We start from the raw sequence: 25,800 nt of genomic DNA on the forward strand, positions 1-25,800 counted from the left end.
TGGAAAATACACTTTACAGAAAATCTCGAATTAGACAAATTGTTGGTCTCAATGTTGAATATGACAAGTAGTACAAATACATTTGCTGAAGGAGCTCCAAACTACCTTCCTCTACTTGGCGATCTTCGAGAACGCTCGTACGACAACTCGGCGACTGTTGTGCTGATACCTTTATGCCACTGACGATGTGTCCTGCATCACAATTGAAACATTAACCAAAACTCTTTTCCTGAGTTCAGTGTTTTAGGCCCTCGAGCTGTATGCCATTATGCAAATACCTGAAGAGCATATATTCCCAGTCCACGAAATCTAACACCGTACGCCTTACACCGAGAGAAAGCATCAACTGTACTGTTTGAGTCTTATCATGTCGTTGAAAAAACAGTCAGCTCTGCATCCATTCCCAGAATTCCAGACACGTGTTACCATTACTGGAATAAATGCGTCTTTTATACCAAGTCCACCACACGAAACCAATCTAGCAGGCTCCCCAGTACGCAGGGCTCCGCTCGTTTCGTCAAATGGTCCCCATCTTGACGACGACAAGTGCTGATGGAGAGCGGAACCGAGACGCATTCGGCGTTGGCTGTGCGTGCGCTAGGCTGCTACAGACGTCGGCCGTTGCCGATGCTTTATCCCCTTGGCCCGGGGCGAAGGAAAGGCCATAATTTAAATACGAGAAGAGGGTGGAAATCGATTATGTATCTCTTTCAGGGAGAGTGGTTTGGAAGGAAGGCGGCCTCTCGCGGTTTACTGCCACCGCTGGCGGCCACAATTTATGGCCGCCATCTAGCAGAGTTAAACTTCTTGGAAGTGTCTCGGAATGTTTGTACGGCGCTGCTCGGGGGAGGGCGCGGGGTCGATCGAGCTATTATATAGATTTATCCCGTTCGGCTCCATCGGCCGCATCTGCGCCTGGGGGACGGCTAGCCCGCACGACTGGAGCGCTAACCACTTCACTGTGGACCACCGGGGCCGGCAAATCGTGGACAAAACCTCTAACGTGTGGTTCTCTACTTCCGTACGTGGCGTCGCTGATGCTGTGGAAGAAACTAGCCCGAAACACACCGACTCGTGTGTGTGTGTGTGTGTGTGTGTGTGTGTAGTCCGATCAACTTATCAGCGCCCTTCCTAAATAAGCAGAAAGGACTATGGTAAAAAAAGTATGAAGTATTACGTAGAGATCCAAGACAGTCGTATTTAAAATTGCGCTCACTCTCTTCTAACCTCACTCATGTTCACTTGTATTACCACGCTTACATTAAAATACTGCAAATTGTTCAGATATTTGGAAGCATTCTATTGAAACAGACATGTTAAGAAAGGAGACGTATTTGGAAGTGTTCTATTGAAACAGAAATGTTACGAAAGGAGACTAAAATATCGACATAAGGATACGTGTCTGGGTAATGGTAAAAAAAGCGTTTATAAAGAAGAGAAAGGAAATTTGTTAAGACCAAAGAAAACCTCAAGTGTTAGGAAGTCTTTTGTGAAGGAATTTGTCTCGAGTGTAGTCTGGATAATAAGATGTTTAAAATTGAATAGAAGCTTTTGAAATGTGTTGCTGGAGAAGAATACTGAAGATCAGATCAGCAGAATGTATAATTAATGAAGAGGTACGGAACTGAATTCCGCGTACAAGAAATTTTGCGGCACAACGTGACCAAAAGAAGGCGTCCGTTATTAGGACACGTTCTGAAACATCAAAGAATCACAAATTTACTATCGGAGGCAAGTGTGGGGGAGGAGGGAGTGGCCGTCCGATGTGGCCGACATGGATGTGTGTGATGTCCTTAGGTTAGTTAAGTTTAAGTAGTTCTAAATTCTAGGGGACTGATGACCTCAGCTGTTAAGTCCCATAGCATTATTTTCAAAAAAAATAAAAAAAATTAGGGAGGGGGAAGATGTAGAGGTAGACCAAGAAATGACTATAGTAAACAGGTTCAAGTGGTTATGGGTTGTGGCAGTTATTCGACGATGAAGAGGCTTGCATAGGACAGAGAAGCGTGGAGGAGGTTTCTCACTTCATTTACGTCTGAACAACGTTTTTCGCACTATAAGCCTACGGTACTGATTTACTAGAGGTATTTTAGTTAAAAGTAAAGTCACCGAACACCGGTTTTGAATGCTGAACGTTCTTCAGGTGGTAGGAAAAAATTATATTCTTTTATATTGTGGGAAGAGTGCACCTGAGAATAATGAACAGGAGCTACGTCCTGTGAACAATTCGTCCATACGATAGGAGCCACCCAAACTCACTGATAACCACGTGGCTACGAACTATAAAGGAAAATCGATAAAATACAACAAAAACTCATGACAGTAAAAATCAAGAAATCAAACAATAAAGCTCGACAATTTACTTAAGCAGGGAAACTAGTTCAGTTGCTAGCATAGAATACTGTAGCACAATATCACGAAAAAGCAGCCATGCACAAACAAAACGTACTCAAATTTGCACAAAACATAGTGCCCTTTTTAAAATATGACTAGCGCATGTCAAAACCATGCACACTGCTTATAATCAGTTACATGATTTATTCCGGTATCTAGCCACACTCAAAGATCCACGCGGCCTCATGCCCGACGATTCCAAAGTTGTAGAACACAAAGAAAACACTGCAGTATGTTCCAAAATTCTCTATATTATTCTCAGTTCCTGCCAACGCAAGGAATCCCGACGTGTTCTATAACAGCTAAAAATACTTAAATATTAATAAGCGCACTGTTAAACTGAAACTTACACTTTCACAAAAATGCAACACTAAGGATTAAAACTAGATGTTACCTCTTAGACGATTTTCAGCGGATGCTCGCGACTCACCTACAGTCCCAACCGTGGACCGGAAATCGGTGCACAGACAATATTCACTTTATACCTGTGCAACGTTAACAAACGCGTTGGATAGTTACTCACCGGTGTCTCTCTGACCCAGAAGATTTCCTCTTTGCTCTGCACCAAAGTTGGGTGAGCTGTCCGTGCATTCAGAGAAATTTACCTGTAAGTCCAAAGACATAAAGACACTCCGGCAAACTATAAACACGCTACCAAGCAGACAACAAGAAGGATAGAACATGGGCCGCGCCGAGTGGCCTCTCAGTTTTAGCTGCCATATCACTGATTCCGCAGCCCCTCCCGCCGGAGGTTCATGTCCTCCCTCGGGCATGGGTATGTGTGTGTGTGAGTGTGTTGTTCTTAACGTAAGTTAGTTTCAGTTAGTTTGAGTAGTGTGAAAGTATATGGACAGATGAGCTCAGCAGTTTGTTCCCTTAGGAATTCACACATTTGACGGGACGAAAACATAGGGTTACAACGCAAGTATGTGATGATTGCTTTTCTGTATCAAATTAAACTCTTAGTATGTATCTAGCTAATGTGGAAAATGATTTAGATATAAAACTCAAACAGTTATGGTAATTTAGTATTGAAATAGCACTATCGCTGCATGCCTTCCAGATATAGCACCAAGCTGATGATTCTCTATTTTAATTTATAGTAGCACCGACAACTGAGTGATGCTGTCCAGAAATGTAAAAGTGGCTATCAATGAAGCGACTTATATAGAGGCGCTTCAACATATGTACATGAGTTTTTGTAATTTGTAAGGATATGTTAAATAAATGCGACATGTGTGTACTCTGGCAAACATATGGCTACAAAGCTCCTCTTTAGCCACTGAGTCGATTCTACCAAACGAGGTACACATATTATGGTCTGGGAAGAAATATTGTATGGGTAAGAACCAGCAACCACCTATTGGGGTGGAAGCGATAAGGCAGAGAGAGAAGAAGGAGAAAGAGATTGATAGATAGAGAGGGGGAAGAAGGACATGGTCACAGATGTGAGGGAAGGGGGAGGAGCAAATAGACAAAGAAAGGGAAGTGGAGCAGACGCACAGAGAGATGGGGAAATGCAGATGGTCAGAGGAAGCAAAGAAGACGGGCTGACAGAGGGACATGAGTAGATGAGTTGAGAGATGGGGAGGAGGAAATAAACGGAAGAGGATACGGACAGGGAGGGGTGGGGGAGATGGATATTGAGAGTAGCAGGATGAGAAGATGGACAGAGAGACGGGGAAGAGGATAGCTACAGAGAGAGGAGCGAGAAGTAGATGGGGAAGTAGAAAGACAATACTGTATAGACTATAGGGGGACCGGGGTGATGAGTGGAGGACAGAGAGAGGGGAGAAAAGGAGATGGACAGAGAGGAGGTCGGATTAGATGGCCAAAGAGAGGGGAAAAGAGGAGATGGGCGAATGGAATTGAAATAAACACATACCCAGGCAGTGTTGGGTACTCTACTAGGAATTGACTAAACACTGCATTCCATCTTGAGTTATCCGTAGCTGCCAAGAAAATCTTCATGCAAATTTCCTCTCATAAATTTTAAAGATTCATGCGAAAATGCTACTAATAATGTCGCTGGTAAATAAATGAGTGTCTACTGTGCAAGCGACTCTCAGTGAATAAATACATTTTCTGAAGACAAACGATCATTGCAGATCCCTACTATATAATTCAGTTTGTAAAATCCGTGAGCATGTGGCATATTCAGTAGAATCGTCAAACTTCAGCTATAAATTAAATGCTGGCAAGGTACGTAAATAAATTCACAGGAACTGTTTTCAGATTGCTGATGATTTCAATTCAAAACACAGCCCATATTACATACAAGAACACAGTCATTTCTGCTTGAACCACGTACCACTATATATCAACGATTAACAAAGAATTTACCCGCAACGAAGAGATTTATATAGTTCAGTGAAGGCTCTGGAGAAATAAAATTCTGGCCCACTCGAATCGAAACTGGCCCGTACTGCCTTCGAACGAAAACTTTTATTCTGATTTTCAGTCATACGACGAAAAAGCAATACGCACTACCGAAACTGAAACAGGTCTTCGTTAAACTGTCGATATATCGATAGCAATATCGTCTGTCGCCTATACTTATTATAAGACTGACCTGTGGTTTGTTAGCGAAGAATTTTACTGGTTTGGGAATGGAGTGAAGTTATCATATGGCCACATAAAGGAATATATTGTTGAGAATATATGTTATACTTTTCGAGAAAAGCCTTTCTTCGTTATTTCTGTAGACCAAATACTATTGGTTACCAAAGAACGTCGCTCATGCTATCTACCTAAGCTGAGCAAGGCCTGTCTACATTTGAGACATCCGCTGGTGAGCACAGAACATGTAAGCAAACATGTTCGCAAATTAGCACACGTGGTTCAAATAGTTCAAATGCCTCTGAGCAGTATGGGACTTAACTTCTGAGGTCATCAGTCCCCTAGAACTTAGAACTACTTAAACCTACCTAACCTAAGGACATCACACACATCCATGTCCGAGGCAGGTTTCGAACCTGCGACCGTAGCGCCTAGAACCGCTCGGCCACTCCGGCTGGCTAGCAGACGTGGAAAAAACTAAGAGCCCATAATCGACAGATGTGGAAGACAACATTTAAAGTTAAAAACGGAAAGTAAGAGCGACGTCTTCGTGCCTGATGCCATCCCAGGCGCTGTCTCGATCTTCTGATGTATTTTGCAGCATTATTCGTAGTTATTAAATAGACAACAAGTCAATGTAACGTTCTAGGTTATATTTAATCATTAAGCAGAAGGACCTGTAAATAATGTTTCTTCCGTTGGAGGTTCGAGTACTCCCCCGTGCATTGGTGTGTGTGTGTTGCTCTTAGCATAAGTTAGTTTGGTGTGTAAGTGTAGGGACCGATGACCTAAGTAATTTGGTCCCTTAAGAATTCATACACATTTGAACATTTGAATTAGTCTTTGTTTATTAGGCAGCAAATTCAACCTAATAAGACTTCAAATCACATTGCCTTTATAAAAATATTTTTGCCATGTCGGTGTCGTTTTGGAATATTGAATTCAACAACGTTCATTACCATTTCTTCTCATGCACGTGCCATTGTTAATACCAAATACTTTAACCATTGGGATCCGGTATATTTACCTTCTTGCCGAGAATTCTTGCAGTAATACGATTGTTCTTATGGCACTTAACCCTTCCTACCCTGCGTCGACATTTAACTAAAATAATCACAGTATTTTAGATATTTTGACTTTGCGTCATCAAGATTCTTTCGTCCTCTCCTCGCAACACGCTTGACTCCAACTCTGAGTCGTTTATTCCTATCAGGACAATCCATGTGCGCCAATATCGCAAAACTCGTGCATTGACTTGACTTGTGGCATACCGGTCGATACGTCACCCAAACAACTCGCAATGGAAAACGTCTACAGAAGTGAGTTCCGACGATTTATATATTTATTTTTTCTGGAATTGTTATTGCTGGTCAGGTTACTATTTGCTCAGGAATCATTTGTTGATAGTTTAGTACAATATTTCAGCGCCCCCCCCCCCCCCCCCCCCCCGCATCCGCTACTAGTAAACTCGTAAGACATGTTGCCATGCCATTATGCCTTTACAGGTATTTCGCTTCTGTAAATCAGTGTGAACTGGGACAATGTATCTTTACTGATTTCAGCCTACTGTCTACAAGCGGGCGGCGAGACAGCTAAATATCCGCACCATTTTACAGACCAAAACATTCTGGTCATCATTTACACGATCATTTTAGGCGCTCAACGAGTTTCTACAGAGTTGCGCTCATTGCTTAAACTCGCTACCACCACTTTCCTGCTGCACGTCGACCGGAACCAAAAGCATGTCTGTACCTACATCCTCATCTATACTCCGTGAGCCACCAGTGTCTTTTCCCCCTTTTCCTTTTCCAGTCGATAATGACTGGCAGGAAGTATGATTGACGGTAAGCCTCTGAGTGGCCTCGAATCTCTCCAATTTTATCTTCATGGTGTTTTCGCGAGGAAGACTTCGGAGGAAGAAATATACTGGTTGAGTCTTTTAGGAACGTATGTCCTCGAAATTTTAGACCGTGCCGTAGTGCGGAACGCATTTCTTGCAGCTTCTTCCACTGGAGTTAGGTAAGCATCGCTATGCACTTTCCCTCTTACTAAGTGACCCTGTAACGACACGTGCTGCTCCTCTTTGGATATTCCCTATTTCTTCTACCAATCATTTCTAGTACGGTTCTGATACCGACGAGCAGTACTCAAGTATTAGTTGAACGAATGTTGTGTAAGCTACTTCCTTTATTTATAGAGGATTCTTTCAATGAATCTCAGTGTGGCATCTGTATTGCCCGCGATTATTTATAGTATTGTTCCAATTCACATTCTCCATACGCATACTAGATATTTTATGGAAATAACTCCCCTCAGTGATTGTTCTGCAACCGTGTAATCGAAAAATGAAGCATCTTTCTGCCTATATACACATTTGTCTATGTTGAGAGTCAGTTACTAATCCCTGTACCAAGCGTGATCCTCTGGAGGTCTTCCAGCATTTTGCACCAACTTTCTATCGTTGTGGTTTCTCTATGTACGTCATCCAAGAAAAGCCACATGGAAACTCCGACGTCATCTCCTACGTAATTTAAATATTATTTTACTCAAGGCTGTAATCTACAGCTAAAGTACTATATATTTCAGATTAAAATTCGGTCGTCAGTTGTAAATTTATTTTTATTTCGTTTCTGAAGGTGATGAATGGGACTGATGTGGCATAAATCTTGTGATACATCATATCGCGTTAGACCTCCTTTTCCTCGGGGTATTGCCTCAACTCGACTCATCATAGAACCAACAAGTCCTAGGAGCCCTGTAGAAATAAGGGGCATGCTCCCTGGATAGCTGTCCATAATTACGAAAAAGATTCCAGTGCAGAATTTTGAGCACAAACTGACCTCTCGATTATGGCCCATAAATGTTCGATGCGATTCATGTCGAGTGACATGGCAGGCCGATCATTCGCTCGAATGTTCTTCAAACCAGTCGCGAACAGTTGTGGCCCGGTGACATGGCGCACTGTCATCCATAAATTTCCATCGTTGTTTGGGAACATGAAGTCCACGAATGGCTGCAAATGGTATCCAAGTAGCCGAACACAACAGAAGACCCGGTCTATTCCTTGTGAACAGCCCACACCATTAAGAAGACACCACCAGCTTGCACTGTGTCTTGTTGGCAACTTGGATCCATGGCTTCATGGGGTCTGCGCCAGTCTCGGATCCTACCATCAACTGTTACCAGCTGAAATCAAGCCGCAATATTCCACTTGTTTAGGGTCCAGCAGATACGGCCAAGAGCCAAGGAGAGCCTAGCACAGACACTTGCGTCTATCGTTTGCTACCATAGCCAATGAACACCAAATTTCGCCGCACTAATAGACATGTTCGTCGCAGGTCCCACATTGATTTATGTGGTTATTTCACGCAGTGTTGCATGTCCGTTAGTGCTAACAACAGCCGGCCCGTGGGGCTGAGCGGTTCTAGGTGCTTCAGTCTGGAGCCGAGCGACCGCTACGATCGCAAGTTCGAATCCTGCCTCGGGCATGGATGTGTGTGATGTCCTTAGGTTAGTTAGGTTTAAGTAGTTCTAAGTTCTAGATGATTGATGGCCTCAGACGTTAAGGTCCATAGTGCTCAGAGCCATTTGAACCATTTTTTTACTAACAATTCTGTGGAAACACCTTAGCTCTCAGTCGTTAAATGAAGGCCGTCTGTGACTGCGTTGTCAGTGTGAGAAGTAACGCCCGAAATTTGGTATTCTCGCACACTCTCGACTCGTGAAACTCGGATTATTGAATTCAATAATGATTTCCGAAATGGAATGTCCCATGCGTCTTGCTCCAACTACCATTCCGCGTTCGAATGTTAGCTCCCGTGGTGCGGCCATAATCACGTCGGAAACGTTTTCACGTGAATCAGCTGAGTACATATGACAACTCCGCCAACGCACCGCCCTTTCATACCTTGTGTACGAGATACGACCTCCATCTGCACATGTGCATATCGCCATCACGTGACTTTCCTCACCTCAGCGTAATTCGTTGAAACGGTTAAAGTGAAAAAAGTATACTCTTATTTGCAACTGACTACTGCATTTTACTCTGAAGTCATTTATAAACACCGTGAAAACACATACAACGTTACATGAGTGCTGCCCGTACAAGGTGAAGCGTTAAGTTGTTGTCAAGCGACAAAGAAGCACGCAGCTGGGCATTTCAATGCACTGACACAGCGGTTTCCAGAAGAATGAAAGCAGAAATTGGAAATTTGTGGTAAGGTGCTATGGAACCAAGCTGCTGAAGTCATCGGTCCGTAGGCTTGCACACTACTTAATCTACCTTAAACTAACTTACGCTATGGACAACACACACACCCATGCCCGAGGAGGACTCGAACCTCCAACGGGGGAGCCGCGCGAATCGTGCCAAGGCGCCTGAGAAAGCGCGGCTACCAAGCGTGGCCACCCTGCGCTTCAAGGAAAGCAGAAAATGATAACTAAGAACACGTGAATATGAACCGAAACATTTTTGACATCAGAAATGAAGGTTACCACAATACGAAGAAGCATGGTACAGCATTAACGGAAATTTGTTAGACGTTTGCCGATTGTCTGCCGCAGACTACGGTGAAGGAAATGAAAAAGAAAATAAAAACTCTTATTTCTCAGTACTTCAAGAAATCTACCAGTAGCTCGACATGTGTGAGCAGCCCATAGTGACTTGCCTTCCTTGTATTCTATTTCAATAATTTTGTGACTAAATGGTTCAAATGGCTCTAAGCACTATGGGACTTAACATCTGAGGTCATCAGTCCCCTAGACGTAGAACTACGTACACCTAACTAACCTAAAGACATCACATACATCACTGCCCGACGCAGGATTGGAACCTGCAACCACAGAAGCAGCGCGGTTGCGGACTGAAGCGCCTAGAACAGCTTGGTCACAGCGGCCGGCCTGTGACTAAAGCTCTATCGCTTCATATTTATTTTATACCTAACACGCCAATTGAGCGTTTTACTTCTGGCGAAGGCACTCGTAGTAGTGCCGAAACCTACGTCAAAAGACTTGTTTTTTGTGGCCGAGAGCTGTCATTAATTTTAATTCCGAGAAGTTATTTTGGAATATTTGTCAAGCTTCCTTTCACCTTCACATATAGATGGTTTTGTTCTTTCAGTTCTTTCCGCTGCCACGTCATTTGCGCAGAGGGAGCAGAGAAAGCAAGGACTTTTGATTTCCTTATAGACTCGACGTCGTAATACACTGGTGTGTAAAACTTACATGGAAAGAACTGCTACAGTATAGTACATAATGTAATGGAAAGTTGATGAAACGAACATAAATGATACATTCATTCAAAGACTATAATTACACTGATGCCACCGCGATTCAGTATGTCCCCTGAAACTTAAGCATATGCTTGGAAATAACCTACAGCTGAAACTGGCCAATTTCACTGATAATAAACAGAATGCAGCCTACTTGTACCACGGTTTCATTCTCGAAACGTTAAGGATAGCGACACATGGTCCTTAACAGAGCGATTGCATGCAGGCTCTTCGACATGCTCCCACGCTTGTTACAAGGTTGGTAAAGAGTTCTTGTGGTAGGGCGTTTCATTTTCCCACAGACGCGGTTGACAACTCATCCATGGTCACTAGTGTATGTGGACATTCGGCAGTACGTCCCCGCAAAGCACCCCACACATGCTCAGTGAGATGTAAATCGTGGAAACGAGCTGGTCAGTCCATTCGCCGAATATCCCTTCGTTGCAAGAGCTCGTCCACCTCCACTGTTTGATGCGTTCGCGCGTTATCATCCATAGAAATGAAATCAGGGCGGAATAAAGCCATAAAAAGGACGCACGTTACTTTACAATATGGTTTTCCGGTGATATTACAGTGTTCAGAGATTTGGAGGTCTGTACGTTCACGAAACGTTATGTCTTGGTGCACCATAACACTGGGGCCACCAAAACTACCATGTATGACAATGTTCCTGCGTGTATTAGGTGCTGCAAAAAATGGTTCAAATAGCTCTGAGCACTATGGGACTTAACTTCTGAGGTCATCAGTCCCCTAGAACTCAGAACTACTTAAACCTAACTAACCTAAGGACATCACACACATCCATGCCCGAGGCAGGATTCGAACCTGCGACCGTAGCAGTCACGCGGTTCCAAACTGAAGCGCTTAGAACCGCATGGCCACACCGGCCGGCTTACGTGCTGCACCATGTCGCTATATGACGGTACGCTCAGAATCACTGCTCAGATTAATCCGCTCTCATCCGAGAAGAGAGCACAAGATCTTGTGCTCATTGGACCTATGGACCTATCCTCTTGGCACCATTCCAAACGGTGGCGCCGATATGCTGTTGTGAAAGGAGCATAACGTACCGGTCGCAGAAAGGAGATCACCCCCATGCGGTCGCCGTGCCACCTTGGTGCGTGAGATTGCGCGCCTTGTGCTCCTGTTAAATGTGGTTGCAGTGGCACCCGCTGCTTGCCGTGGGTCCCTTGTTGACCGTTGCACTAAGCAGCGGTTATCTGTTGATGTACTTGACCATGGTCGATCGCCTGCTCAGTAGTGCCTGTGATTCGGAACGCGTCCTACACCTTGTCGCGTAATCCCCACCGCACACCCTTTTTACTTTATATGCACTTTATATGGTATAATATTTTAATTAACTTTATATTGCTTATTGTTGCGAGCACTACAGATAAAATACGATTCTCACTATTAGTTTCTGCCGTTGGAAATATTTTAACTTTATTCACTTTGACCTATCATGTGGGGATACGCACAACACTGAAAGATTTCCTGCTGTGGACGTACGATCTTTAATTTGCAAACTATTTTTATATAACGCTGATCTGGCTTGTTAGACATGGAACATGGTGTCATTACTGTAACTAATTATGGAATTAATAAAATGCCCTTAGCTACCTTCATCTCTTGAATGCACTGAAAATTACCCTATTATCTGTACGGAAGTTACAGTATGTTATGTTCACTAAGGGTAAAAGCTGGAGCGTTTTTTTTTTTTTTTTTTTTTTTTTTTTTTTTTTTTTTAATATGTGAACACTATTAACTGCCACGACTAACATGAGAGCATGAAACGAAGACAAGATGAAGTTTTATTTTTATGTTATTAGCCATAACATGTTTTGAACAGCAGTCTTTCATCACACACAAGTAAATTTATCACTCATGTATTATTTACGTAAATGATAACATATTAGTAGCTGCCCATGTCCACCTGAAAATGACGTAATAAAATCCACCATTTCCCTCTGAAGTCTCCAGGAAGCTGAAAAAGATAATTTTAATGTACCGTTACAGGCCCGCTATGTTGCGGGAAAACTGCTTTCATTCAATTTAATTTGAATTTGCCGCGGCAACGATTCCCGCGATCGCTGCACGGCTCTGCGTCATGAAAAATTCCGAATATGCTGAAAACGGCTAAGAATGTGGAATGAAATCTTGGGCAAGCTAGCAACAAATTATTACAGGTAATAGTTTTAAAAATTTCTATATTCAAAAAAAGAACATAAATTGAAAGTACGCACCTTTTAGAAGTACCTGCCTCCAATGGCGTCTTTCTCGATCAAAGGACAAACAAACGCTACCTAAGATAACAACCGAGCGTCACAGGCTCTTACAAGCTTAACGGCTACTGCAATCGTCACACTTCGTCCTTCTTCCAGTTTTCCGATGATTTCCTGCAGTGTAAAATTATCAAAATGTTGTCTCTGGGCCACGTTGCAATGAGGAACACCACCACAGCGCTTCCCTACTGACACACCACACACTGTCTTTTTCCGTTCCTTCAAGTGCATCCATTATGCCCTATAGTCACGCTGTGATCACACTAAGTGACGTCTGGTCTTGTATGCAACATTGGAAGATCACTTGTGAGGCTCTACCTCACTGTCATTCACGTCCAACGATTTATTAATACGTGATGTAACTTTAACTGCCTCGTCTGTAAGTTTTGCAGAATATTGCAGTTTGCTTTCTGCGCGTAAAGTACTTTGTTACCCTTATAACAACATGCGACTTTTCCATATCGCTTTAGCAATAGTTTTGTTAAGCGCCATACTCAGTGATTAAGTAGTAACTTACGTTTCAAAGCAGCATTGTATTTTGGACACGTAACTGCGAAAACTTGTTGCGTGTGGTGGATGGCGTGCAGTTAACACGAGGTCCCATATACCAGATGTGCTGCACGATGGCGCTGGCAGACGAGGTGAGCCGGTAATGACCAGCAAGGTAAGCCACGACGCTTGTGGTTGGTTAACAGGTGTTCTCGGCGCAGCGTCCGTTGTATGCGCCACCGGTAGGTCGACCGCATGCCCCTGCTTGCCTCTCAATACCTGCACTGAAAAACTTGAGATTCATCCGCTGGCAGTATAAAGGTCATCTGAAAGAAACTTTGTGGCTCCAACAACGCCATAAATATACTGATGAAAAGACTGAGAAAGACTGGCCTATATTAGAGGAAAAGGATACATTTTTCCCTTTTTAATTTCTTAAGCGGTTAATTAGTAACTTGTTCCCTAGATAAAATTCATAATAAACGTTATGATGTGGAAGATATTAAAAAAAGCACAAATAGGACATATATTCATCTTAAAAAAAATAAAAAAAGGGAAACGATATGTGGCTATATGCTGGCTTTTGCAGTTTTTTTAATTATTTGTGTTTAAGAATTCGTGTATGGTATAGAAAGAGTTGTTAATAAGAAAAATCTTTAATCTATATTTGAAAACACTTCTGCTATCTGTAAGAAATTTTATCTCTGTGGGTAGGTTGTAAAACTTTTTATAGCTACGATTTTAACCCCTTATGTGCCAAAATTAGTTTGATTAAAGAGTAATACAGACTATTTTTCCTTCTATTGTTTTACTTGGGAATATCTTTGTTGCTCTCAAATTCAGACAGAATGATGATGTCAAAATACGTAAAACAATGAATATACTGCAAGCTTATGGTTAATGTTACCAACTCCCTGAAGAAGTTCTTGCAAGTTATATGTGTGTGTGAACCTCAAACATAATTTTAATAACTTGCATTGTGGAATGAATACTTTTTGTCTAAGTGGAAGGCTATCCCAGAATATTCCCGTGACACAACGGTGAATGAAAATATGCAGGAACGTTAATTTACTGACTTGTATATACTCAAAGTTAACAACTATTCTGACCCCACTACATCACTCAGCCCTCTTCTCTAAAATGCTTGTTGGTAGCAGGAACCCGGCTTCCTTTTTCTGGATGGCCTACGTCATTATTTCAGAGACTAGGGACCGCTCAGTCTCACAAGACGGCTGATTGCATACACTGTTACCACAAAATGAGGACTGTGATGAACGATAGCCCTCCATCTTCTACACATCATATATAAAATTCACTGTACCCAAAAATATTATGGATACAATTGCAAATTATAGTAAAGAATTAGTAAATCCGCAGTATAAAAAGGTGCTGAGATTAGAGGACGGATATGAGCTCCGTATACTCGCTTCAAACTCGCCATCTAGCCCTGTGACGTCATCTCCGAACTCGCCGTCTCCGTGTGCCCGTGACGCGACTCTTGAGTCTCCGCCGCTGCACACTTGTCACGTCGGTCTGTTATCGGACACAAGTGAATTCGACTCGCTCTGAAGGGAGAGCGCGTAGAAGAGATCGCAGCTATAATGGCAGACTCGTCACATTTGCGCTACATACGCAATCGTTTTGAAAGAAAATTCCGTCATTAAATTGTAAATTACCACTAATTTACTCTACACGGTCATGGTTTCAGCTTTATAGCCGTTCTCAAGTGCAAGATGAACTGTCACAAGATGTCCGACCTACCTAAATGACAGAAGCAAGTTACCTACCAGTCTGACGACTGATCGATTAGCATCGAATATTCGTAAGTTTACACGAAAATTAACAGAGATGAAACTTTCTCGAAGGCTGCTGTAAATTTGTTTTAATATTTAATAACTATTGAGAGTACGTATAACAGTTATGTTGACACATACACACTTTTGAGGCGTTACCGAGTCTGTAATGTCGGTCCCACAAAATATGAAATGTGGATGACGTGCAGTCTCCAAATGGTGATTAATTATTAAAATATACTACAGAAATGAATGATAAGCTACACAACTCGCTGTTAGCCTACAAACGCAAGTTACCAGGACCAAACAATGCAGACATACTGCCCTCTTTTATCAGAGGGATGTAACAGTGACATTTCTGTGTTGCAGCATTACAAAACTGCAGCGAATTGCAGGAAGATCTGCAGCGGATAGGCACGTGGTGCAGGGAGTGGTAACTGACGCTTAACATAGACAAATGTGATGTATTGCGAATACATAGAAAGAAGGATCTTTTATTGTATGATTATATGATAGCGGAACAAACACTGGTGGATGTTACTTTTATAAAATATCTGTGAGTATACGTACGGAACGATTTGAAGTGGAATGATCATAGGAAATTAATTGTTGGTAAGATGGGTGCCAGGTTGAGATTCATTGGGAGAGTCCTTAGAAAATGTAGTCCATCAACAAAGGAGGTGGCTTACGAAATACTCATTCGACCTATACTTGAGTATTGCTCATCAGTGTGGGATCCATACCAGGTCGGGTTGACAGAGGAGATAGAGAAGATCCTAAGAAGAGCGGCGCGTTTCGTCACAGGGTTATTTGGTAAGCGTGATAGCGTTACGGAGATGTTTAGCAAACTCAAGTTTCCGACTCTGCAAGAGAGGCGCTCTGCATCGCGGTGTAGCTTGCTCGCCAAGTTTCGAGAGGGTGCATTTCTGGATGAGGTATCGAATATATTGCTTCCCCATACTTATACCTCCCGAGGAGATCACGAATGTAACATTAGAGAGATTCGAGTGCGCACGGAGGCTTTCCGGCAGTCGTTGTTCTCGTGAACCATACGCGACTGGAACAGGAAAGGGAGGCAATGACAGTGGCACGTAAAGTGCCCTCCGCCACACACCGTTGGGTGGTTTGCAGAGTATAAATGTAGATGTAGATGTAGATGCTCAGTAGAGATGGGCAAAGTCGTTCATCATTGGGAACTAGTTCACTGGTGATAGCTCTTTTTTGGGAACTGTTCAGTTTTACTCGTTCACTGTTCATTGTGCTTGGTGTATGGTTCTTATTAAAAACTGAAAATTTGGAACATAAGTGACTGAAGATGGAAGGCACCAAGAGGGGGCGCTTGCCTCCCTCATGGAGTACAGAGTTCTTATTCATAACATAATTGTCACTCACTTGTAATTTTCGCGATTCTGCAAAACACCTCGTTTAGCTAACTGTGGCGTTATGTGGCTGACCCCAATGAAATAATGTGAGGTGGCGCACGAAAAACCGGTTCCGAGTACAGACTGCTCGGCAATTACGCACGGTTTGTTGACCGCTACGAGCAGAATAGATAAACATGTAATAGTTAGGCAGTGAAGAAATAAAAAAAGGCTAACGCAAACAACTTCGAAACAATCAATGACAATTGGTAAGCGACAATGAGCAGTCTACTACTCAGAGCCGATTTTCGTGCGCCACCCTGTACCACTGAAATAATGTTGTAGTAGTTATCACATTCTCTTCACAAAGTGTGACACCATACACTCGATTATGAAGCGTGCGCTCTATTCGGTTATAAGTCGGTCTGCCTTCCCTAACAATAAACATGCTCTTTCACATTGGATAAAAAAAAGACGGAAAATGACCACTCGTGTGTAATTTAAAAAAATCTGGCCTTTTTACAATTATTTCTTCTGCTGCTTAACGAAACAGTAAAGTAAGCTGATACGCCGTTTTGTTACCTGAAAAGATGTATGTATTACATACCTCGTAATTTTTATGTAGTTTCCGCAATTATAAATACATTTTAATTGCCGGTCGTGAACGCTGAATAAAATACGAAAAGAACCAGAAGTTCAGAGTTCAAAAGAGGTTTGAAACATGTGAAGAACAGACGCGCGAAGCGAACAAAACGAATGACAACTCGATACTGAACTAACTATTAGCAGTCGGCAGTGAAACTGCAAAGAATGGAATCGCGAGTCCGACCGAGCAAGACCGAGAGCGAGACGGACGGGAACAGGACCGAGGCTGGAACGAGACCGGCCGACGTGCCGTTCGGGAAGGAGACCGACCGTTTCCCGTTCCCGCGAATTATAAGTAGAAAACCGTCACTGGAGTGACTATGAAAGACCGTTCCTTAGAATTCGTTCCTCGCTCGTACCTGTCATCTTGGCGAACCGTTCCTTTGGACCCGTTAGTTCGCAAACGACGCATCTCTGGTGCCCAGTTTTCGTTTGACACAACACATATGTTTTCTCGTGGTAGAGTTAGAATAAACAAGAATATGACCATTGGACGAAATTTGCACTGGGCGAAATCTATATATTTTTCGCCTGAATCGTGTGGACTATAGGGTGACTCTTATTCCAGATACCACTCCTCGTCTAATGGAAGACATTTGCAACTGTGTTGTTTACATAAATTAATTTTCATCTTGCACCGTTCACAATCCTAAAAAATATATCTCGATTGAAGTCCATTTGATACCGACAGTCGGCCATTCGCCTTGTCAGTGCCACTTTACAGTAGCAAGATGGCATACTCATCGTCCGCGCTAACGATAAAACTAACCTCACCTCCTGTATGTTTCAGTGTGAGACAGAGTCGACAACTATAAAGTGACTGAAGCGCCACAGCTCTCCGACTCTTCCTATTGGCGGAACTGCAGCGGGCACGACGTAATCCCTTAAGTAATGATGCAATAGCGCAGCCTTGATTTGTAAAGCATACAACCCGAACATTAGACAAGAACTCGCTCCATTCCCGATCTCTAGCTCAGATTTCTGAATTGTAGTCTAGTTCCAAAGGTTAGGGTACTCGTTCAGTGGCGCACTAAACACACACTTGAAAGTTTGGTTTCACGAGCGTGAGCGGCAGAGATGCTAACGCTCAGCGTAAACAGCGGCCTCGCAGGCGGACTGCGTTAGACAGCGACCAGAGCACCACACATACAACCAGTAACAGAAGCAAAAGTCGACGTATGCCAGACACAGAGATCCAGTACTAAACAACGAGCAAAATCAAGAGAACGGCCGAATCGATGTAGCAGCTTTCATGCTGAGGGTGACGATTAGCTTCACACAGACCACACTGACCGCCAATATACAACAGATATTCGAGAAGTTGTACATAATTCTCCGGCAGGTCGTTGAGGCAGAGCGGTGCTAGGTGTTTCAGTCCGAATCATGCCTCGGGCATGGCTGTGTGTGATAGCCTTAGGTTAGTTAGGTTTAAGTAGTTCTAAGTCGACTGATGACCTCAGATGTTAAGTTCCATAGTGCTTAGAGCCATTTGAACCAATTCTCCGGCTGTTTAAGGAGTTTACAACATGTATATGCTTTTCCTCATATTCTTTGTTGTGCGTATAAGTCATGACAAGGAATTTATTCGCAATTGCGGAAATGAACCACTATCAGCTGTATGTTGTGTGACAGTGAAAATTGGTGCCACACCGGAACACTAATCCGGTGCACGAATCACGACCAGCTCCAGACGTCCATAAGTCGTCGTCAGTGTGACACTGTCTGCTCTCGTACGTTACGTGTGTTCCTGTCCAAGAAGGACATATTTGCTGAGAGTCGGGGACCTGCTACTGGAGAGTGAATACGAAACGGCATGCATGTCCGAAGGAATATTGTTTTCTACTTCCTAATAACACAGACACCGCTATTTCGTATCCAATTTGTCTTGAGTCAGTAGCTACATCCTTTGCAGCTAGCTGATGAGGAGATCTGGTGAGCACGCTATGCTAAATTTTTCGGTCTAGCGCCTGAATATTCGTGAAAAAGGAGGACATCAGCGTTTAACGTCACGTCGACAACGAGGTCATTAGGGATGGAGCACAAGCTCGGAATAAGGAAGGATGGGGAAGGAAATCGGCAGTGCTCTTTCACAGGAACCATCCCGGAATTTGCCTGAGGCGATGTAGGGAAATCACGGGAAACCTATATCAGGATGGCCTGACCCATTTGAACCGTCGTCCTCCAGAATGCGAGTTCAGTGCGCTAACTGAATATTCGTGTCGTGCAACGGGCGCGTTTTCTCGTAGACGATACACGCATCCGCTCTAAAACAGTCCTTAAGAGTCCCTCCGACCCTAAATATTTATTGCACAATAACGTGTACTTACAGTCTGAGGTAAGTACTTTCGGCTTGCGCAACGTATTGAAGAGGAGTATGGAACCTTAAAAACATTGACTATCGTTCAACATTAATTTCCAATATATCGTATGGTGCGATGGTGGTTTTGTGCAGTACACTAGAAAGCTCCTGCCGTGACCGAGAGAAATTCAGTTCCTTCAGAACCAATTCCCGAAAAGAACCGAAGAGGATAAATGATAAAAGATGAGCAAGTGAGTTGGAGGATGTATGTGAAAGGACAAAATGGTACTTTGGAAGAAATGAAGTTCCTGATTGATCATGAAACGCCAGGTACCTCGTCATCAACAATAGCTGAAGTAACTGAACCTTATAGTGTCATGGCAGTAAACAGAAATGTTTATTCTACTTCTTGCATTTCTCAGAACTGACATCGTTATGTCAGCTGTACAGTTAGCACATATTTTTATCTTTCAGCGTAGAGTTGTCACACTACAAATCCAAGACAATATAACCTTTGAAAGACATAGGTTTATTTGAGTACACCTGTCATTATAATCTATCCTGTCCACTAGATACGGTATTTGATCATTTTCATGTACCATATTTATCAATTTTTGCTCGGACCCATGCCTATAGGAAGTGGCCTGCGGGAAATGCGTTTTACTTCATCCTGAGTTTCCCTGTATGATCAGCTGCCTCTGTTTCATGAACACTTCCTGTCTTGCGTGGAAGCCATCCTCTTAGCCTGGATGTGGGCTAATGCAAATTTACTGCCATCTCTAAGCTTAGAAACGGCGGGCTGCACCGTTGGAATGGATACGGTGACAATAAGGGGAGAAATGTAAGAACAAGGAGAGAGACCACGGCAGAGGACAGCAGCCCTCTGTCTTGGCTCACGTGACATGGGGCACGTAGGTGGAACGATCTTTCTCGCTAAATTCGTGGGACTGTGTCTCCATTGGCTGCTGGAAGCCGGCGGTACAAGATTCTAGATCTTTCGATAGAGACTGTCAGTTGAAACGTGCGGACGAGGAATCCATAGGGCGCGGTTTGGACGCGAGCCGATTGGACCCAGAAGCTACAGCTGTGATCGGCCGAAATTTGGGCAAAAAATGTGGCTCCTCTCACCTGTATAGTGGAGCGAACTGGCTGTTGAAGAACGGACGCATTAAAGGCTGGACGTGTTGAAGATGCTGTTAGCCGATGGGGACACGCTGTGCAGCTGTACCATGACGCAGTATTGGTGAGACGCAATGCAACTGCTTGCTGACGTCCTTTTAGTTATGTCGCGATCAGTCCTTGTTAGCAGTCACAGTTCTTTGTGTAAAACTCTTTCCCACTTGCTGAAATCTTTGCCACGTCTCTCGTAAGCTAAATTCTAAGCAACATCCTCCTTTAAGTCGAGCAGTGTGCTCAGTCTCTTGTCTGTGTGTTTATAGTTCGCGTAAATTTTTCTCTCGACGAACTCTTTCTTGTCCCGTGCAAATCGGTAACGAAGCTTCAAGTTTATCAACATCGAGCATTTCTGAGAATGAGTAATAATTTTTTATCTTGTCCATTGCCCTCAGCAATGCTTCTCTCTTTTGCAGCATGTTGGATCACGCACAAGTTTATAAATTTTTTTTTTCGCTATGCCTAAGAAGGCATTCCTCCCACTCCGCACGCTGATCTTTTTTTTTTTTTTAAGCTGCATTTCGTAAGGGGGCAGCAGCACTTAAGAACTTGGTTTGTTAAGTAATTAAAATTTATCATGTACAAGTAACTGTAATAACTCCCAAGTTTAAAATATGTATTTTATTTCAAGCCTCCCCGGTCATTTCCAGGTGCACCAGGAAATAGATCAAGAATTGTATCAGGAACTGATCAACTTTGTTTCGTCTTCCTAAGGCCATACGGTGCTGCTGGGTTCTAATTCGTAAAGGTTAAGGAGTTGTTTTTCATACTTTCAGGGTAGAAATCCCTCCCATTTTAATTAACCGCACTGTGGCCATTTCACTGATGGGGCATTCTTTGAGTGTGTTCTTCAGCTTTATTAGGTCTGTCCACATTCGTTCCTTTTAACGTGTGTCAGGGCGCTGATGACCTCGATGTTGAGCGCCCATAAGCCCCAAGACACACACCTGATGGGGCATGACACCAGTATCAGTGGATGTTATAAAAAACCAATAAATATTAGTTGTTAACATATTCAAGTCCCATTTTTGTTCTATTCTTAATCAAAATTACAGATTAAGGACACTAGCTTACTCTCACTCCATACTACGACGTATGAAAACATAGCCGACACTTCATACCTTTTAGTCAGCCCAATAGTTTATTGCAAGACTAGTTACGGCAGACAGTTTGGCTCTATAGCTGAGTGGTCAATATAGATGGCTGCCGTGCGCAGGTCCCGTGTTCGAGTTCTCACACTACTAAGGATTTTTCCTTGGTTGGAGGACAGGTGCGGCCTTCACTCGGCCTTTTAATGGCAGCCGAGGAGTTACTTGATTGAGAGGTCTGTAGCGTAGGGACCACGAGGAAAAGATACGAGAGATTAGGGTTAATGCGAAGACATACAGCCAGTCATTTTTCTCTTGCTCTATCCGCGAGTGGAACAGGAAAGGATACCCTCCGCCACGCGCCGTATGGTGGCTTGTGGAGTATGTATGTAGAGGTAGGTAGAAAGTCGGCAAAGCGGCCTGGAGATCTGTGTGCCGACCGCATCCTGCTCCAAACCGGATCTGCATGACTCTACAAGACAGAGTATGACACCGGTCGACATCTCCCTTGGGCTTTCAAGACCTGCACTTCTTTTTAGTTACAGAAGACAAATTCATAGAAAATGGCACATGTACAAAATAAAATATGCACCTCACCTGTCTAATTTGTAATAATTTGTGGCATACGAACCTGTACTGCCACAAAATAGCACCTAGCCCACTGAAAAATTCCAAGTAAGCTTCTCGTATCTGCTTCTCCCGTTCTGCATAATTTGTGCATGAGTTCTGTAAATTAAGCAAAGCAGTCGCAATACATGCAAGTCCCACACCGCCGAGCGCCGACGTGACCGCTGTGTAGGTAGTGTTCTAAGTGACACGTCCGGGACATAAATATTCAATAGTAATACTCTCCTGCTCCTGGTGTCGCTCTTTCTCGCAGTACAATAACGCTTTTCTCTCCTATAATAAGGAGCGCGTGAGCGGTTCTACGGTTTTTTCAAATATGTAAATTCGTTGCCAGTAACTGCGATGGCTGTAAGGTTACGTTGATGAAAGTTTTTAAATTCCCTGAAGATGGATTCTGGTGCGAAGCGGACAAGACCTCGGCTAGTGCCAGAAAATCCTCGTAGAAGAACTCTTGACTCGGAAGTGAAGAGCAAAAGTAAAACACTGAGCGGATGTATTATCCATAGAGTAACACATTAACAGTATTACAGTGGACTTAAAAACCTGGTAATATGGAACTCAACTGCTTAGGTCATAAGTCCCTTAGAACTTAGAACTACTTAAACTTAACTAGCCTAAGGACATCACACACATCCACGCCCGAGGCAGGATTCGAACCTGCGACCATAGCAGTCGCGCGGCTCCGGACTGAGCGCCTAGAACCGATAGACCACCGCGGCCGGCTAACTTCGTACAAACACTATACAGACTGCCTCATTTCTTGGGATGTACAAGCGATAGGTGTTTATTCCTGGAAAACATAAACTACGGAACTTCACGAGAAGGGTCTCCAAAACGCAGCACGTGGCATTGCAGACACCGATTAAATACTGCTGATGAAACGAGCACGTCGTATGGAAATCTACCGTCCCCGCACGATGCATAAGGAGGAAAAATACAATCAACAGAAACCAGAATCGCACTACTATTTCAACTAACAAAGATTAACTTCGTTTTTGGTGATTCCTAATTTGAACTGATTACGACTGCTCAGTTACATAAGCCGTTGAGGATACCAACACCAACCAGTCTCTCATTTATTTCATAGCCCTGGAAAGGTACAGTCCCAAAAGAAGAGCGTTGTTCTCCACACTATGGCAGTTTATTCCAGTACAGAGCAAAGCACCTCCCTGTAAGGTGCGATACCAAACCACGGCGGTGGGGTGGAAGATGAATTCAGTAATGGGTGTAGCTTGCTGAGCCGGTCATTGGACAGCTGATGGGTGGCAGCGCTGTACCCGATTACAAGTACCAAGAACACTTTCTTGGTAGCATTAAATTAAAGGCGTCACATAACGGCCGAAGAACATATGTTGTGAGCGACGAGGTGCAGTTGACATTAGAAAGTGTTGGCATTCATGCTGCGGCTGTAGGTCTCTGATTCATCAGCGTACAGTGCGAGCTGTACGTGCTCGGTCTTAGGTGCGACAGCTGTGTAGAGCGTGTACACTAAGTTTCCAGTGGCGGAGTGGTTAGCACACAATACTCTCATGCGGGAGGACGACGATTCAAACCCGCGTCCTGCCCTCGTGATTTAGGTTTTTCTTGATTTCCTTAAATCGCTTCACACAAATGCCGGTGTGGTTCCTTTGCAAGGGCACATCCGATTTTCTTCCCCGTCGTTGCCTAATTCCATAGGACCGATTACCTCGTTGTTTGGTCCTCTCCACCAAATCAACCAACCAACCTCTAAGTTTCCTGAAACAGTGAGGATGGGTTGAGAGTTGTTCCATTACAGCTCCAGTCGTCAGGCGCGTTGCCCACTAAAGGCAAGGTTACGTCATTATCCGGTACAAAGTTATAATCTGCTACGAACTTCAAAAATTAAATAAAAAGATACGCTGTGCAACAGAATGAATGATTCGTTGTGGAAACAATCCTCCAGTCTGTGGGTAAGCAGTTTCTCCGCAGTATCCTCTCTTCTAGGAGTGCTAGTCCAGCATTATAGCTACTAACCTTCTTGGTTTGCTTAAACATCGTACTAAAAATATACTAACAATAATAATGACAGTAATATTAATAGGCATTGGCAGGAGAGTCATTAATGAAAGTGGCTTGTGTTATTTCATGTATATAAACGTAAAAAATTAATAAACTCTGGCAATCAGTAAACTGAATCATTATGTAATTTGCTTTTTACAGAAATAGTGTATGAGCCAACATGCATTTTAGCCCTCACATCATTTCGTTCACTAGGAGAGCAGATCAACTAAGTTTGGTCGTGGAGGTGTGGTACGAATTAGTTGACAACTAAAACATTGAAGGTTGTAACAACACGATACTTCGACGTCTTCGATGTGATACGCAATTTTAATGTGTTGAAAGTCTTGTGTGCTTAGTATATTACATTATATTGCATTTAATATTATCATTGCAGTACCATAATATCCCCAATTTTAAGTCATTTCATTGCATTACAGTTAAATGAAATTTACGTCCTTCAAGTCCACTGTCCATAGGAACTGATGAATACATCTCATGACATATGCTATAATGATAGAGAAAAGCGACGATAAAAGACAATAATTCCGAGTATGGCCCACTCAGTGAATCCTGCGCACGGGTCACTGAGCTCAAGATTCTCAAAAAAAAAAAAAAATGGTTCATATGGCTCTAAGTACTATGAGACTTAACTGCTGAGGTCATCAGTCCCCTAACTAACCTAAGGACATCACACACATCCATGCCCGAGGCAGGATTAGAACCTACGACACTAGCAGTCGCGCGGTTTCAGACTGTAGCGCCTAGAACCGCTCGGCCACCCCGAACGGCCAAGATTCTCATATGGGAGTCAGTTGGCAGTCAGTTAGAATCCAGTTGTCTGAAGAAAGGTTGACCACCAATATTTATCTAGTAAAGGAAGGTTGAGCGAATTTTCATACGTGGCTGAACTTAGAAAGGATCGAACACTCATCATTTAAATATTGAAGCACGCGTTGTGACTTGGAATTGCAGATAATTGATGTTGCTACAATACCTCTCGACACAGCAGATTGTCTTGGACGTCTAAGTCTGAACACTAATAAGAAGTCACAGGCTTACACCGTTACGGACGCAACGAAGTTTATCGTCTTTACTAAGGTGTGTCACGTGACTGGCCAGTTTACCACAACCAGCTTTTTTACGCTTCTCCGCGTGGCGAGACTAATGACACCGATGACGGGTCGGAAATGAATGGCCGCGTTCAGAGTGACAGGTGGTGGGGGAGGCCTGCCGGTGATTGGTGCTGGGCACTCACGGGGAGTTTCCCGCCGGCATCGCTCGGGCGCAGGTGACGTCATTTCCGGAAGGCATCGGTGCGCTGACAGCTGCAATCCCGGATGTCACTACCGCTGCAGTGTCGCTGTCGCCACGTCACTGAAGGGACCACCTTCTTGCCAAGACTCGAAGGACCGCTGAACCTCTCTAACCACCGCGCGTTCTCGTCTTACACCTCAGAAACTAGCGTCTATGAATTCGAATCAAGGAAAACATGCTTACGCCATTATACTCAAATTTTCACTGTTGAAACAACATCCCCCGCTCTTTGGATGTCAAGAGATACAATGGTTGACGAACATTTCTTTTCAGTAACACGTTCAACCGTTACACACTTCGCAAACTTGAATGACAGATCTCTTCCACACATGATAGTTTATCTGTTCCTTCTATGTTTACTAGTTACATAGTTTATCGCTAGTCGACAAGACAAGCTGTAGCACTAACAAAATAGCTTTAGGATTGACAGATGGTAACAGTATGGCGATGGTGGGTCAGGGGAAGAGGAGAGGAACTTGTTGCA

This window comes from Schistocerca gregaria, chromosome 4, assembly GCF_023897955.1.
Source record: "Schistocerca gregaria isolate iqSchGreg1 chromosome 4, iqSchGreg1.2, whole genome shotgun sequence".
NCBI classification, from domain to species: Eukaryota; Metazoa; Arthropoda; class Insecta; order Orthoptera; family Acrididae; genus Schistocerca; species Schistocerca gregaria.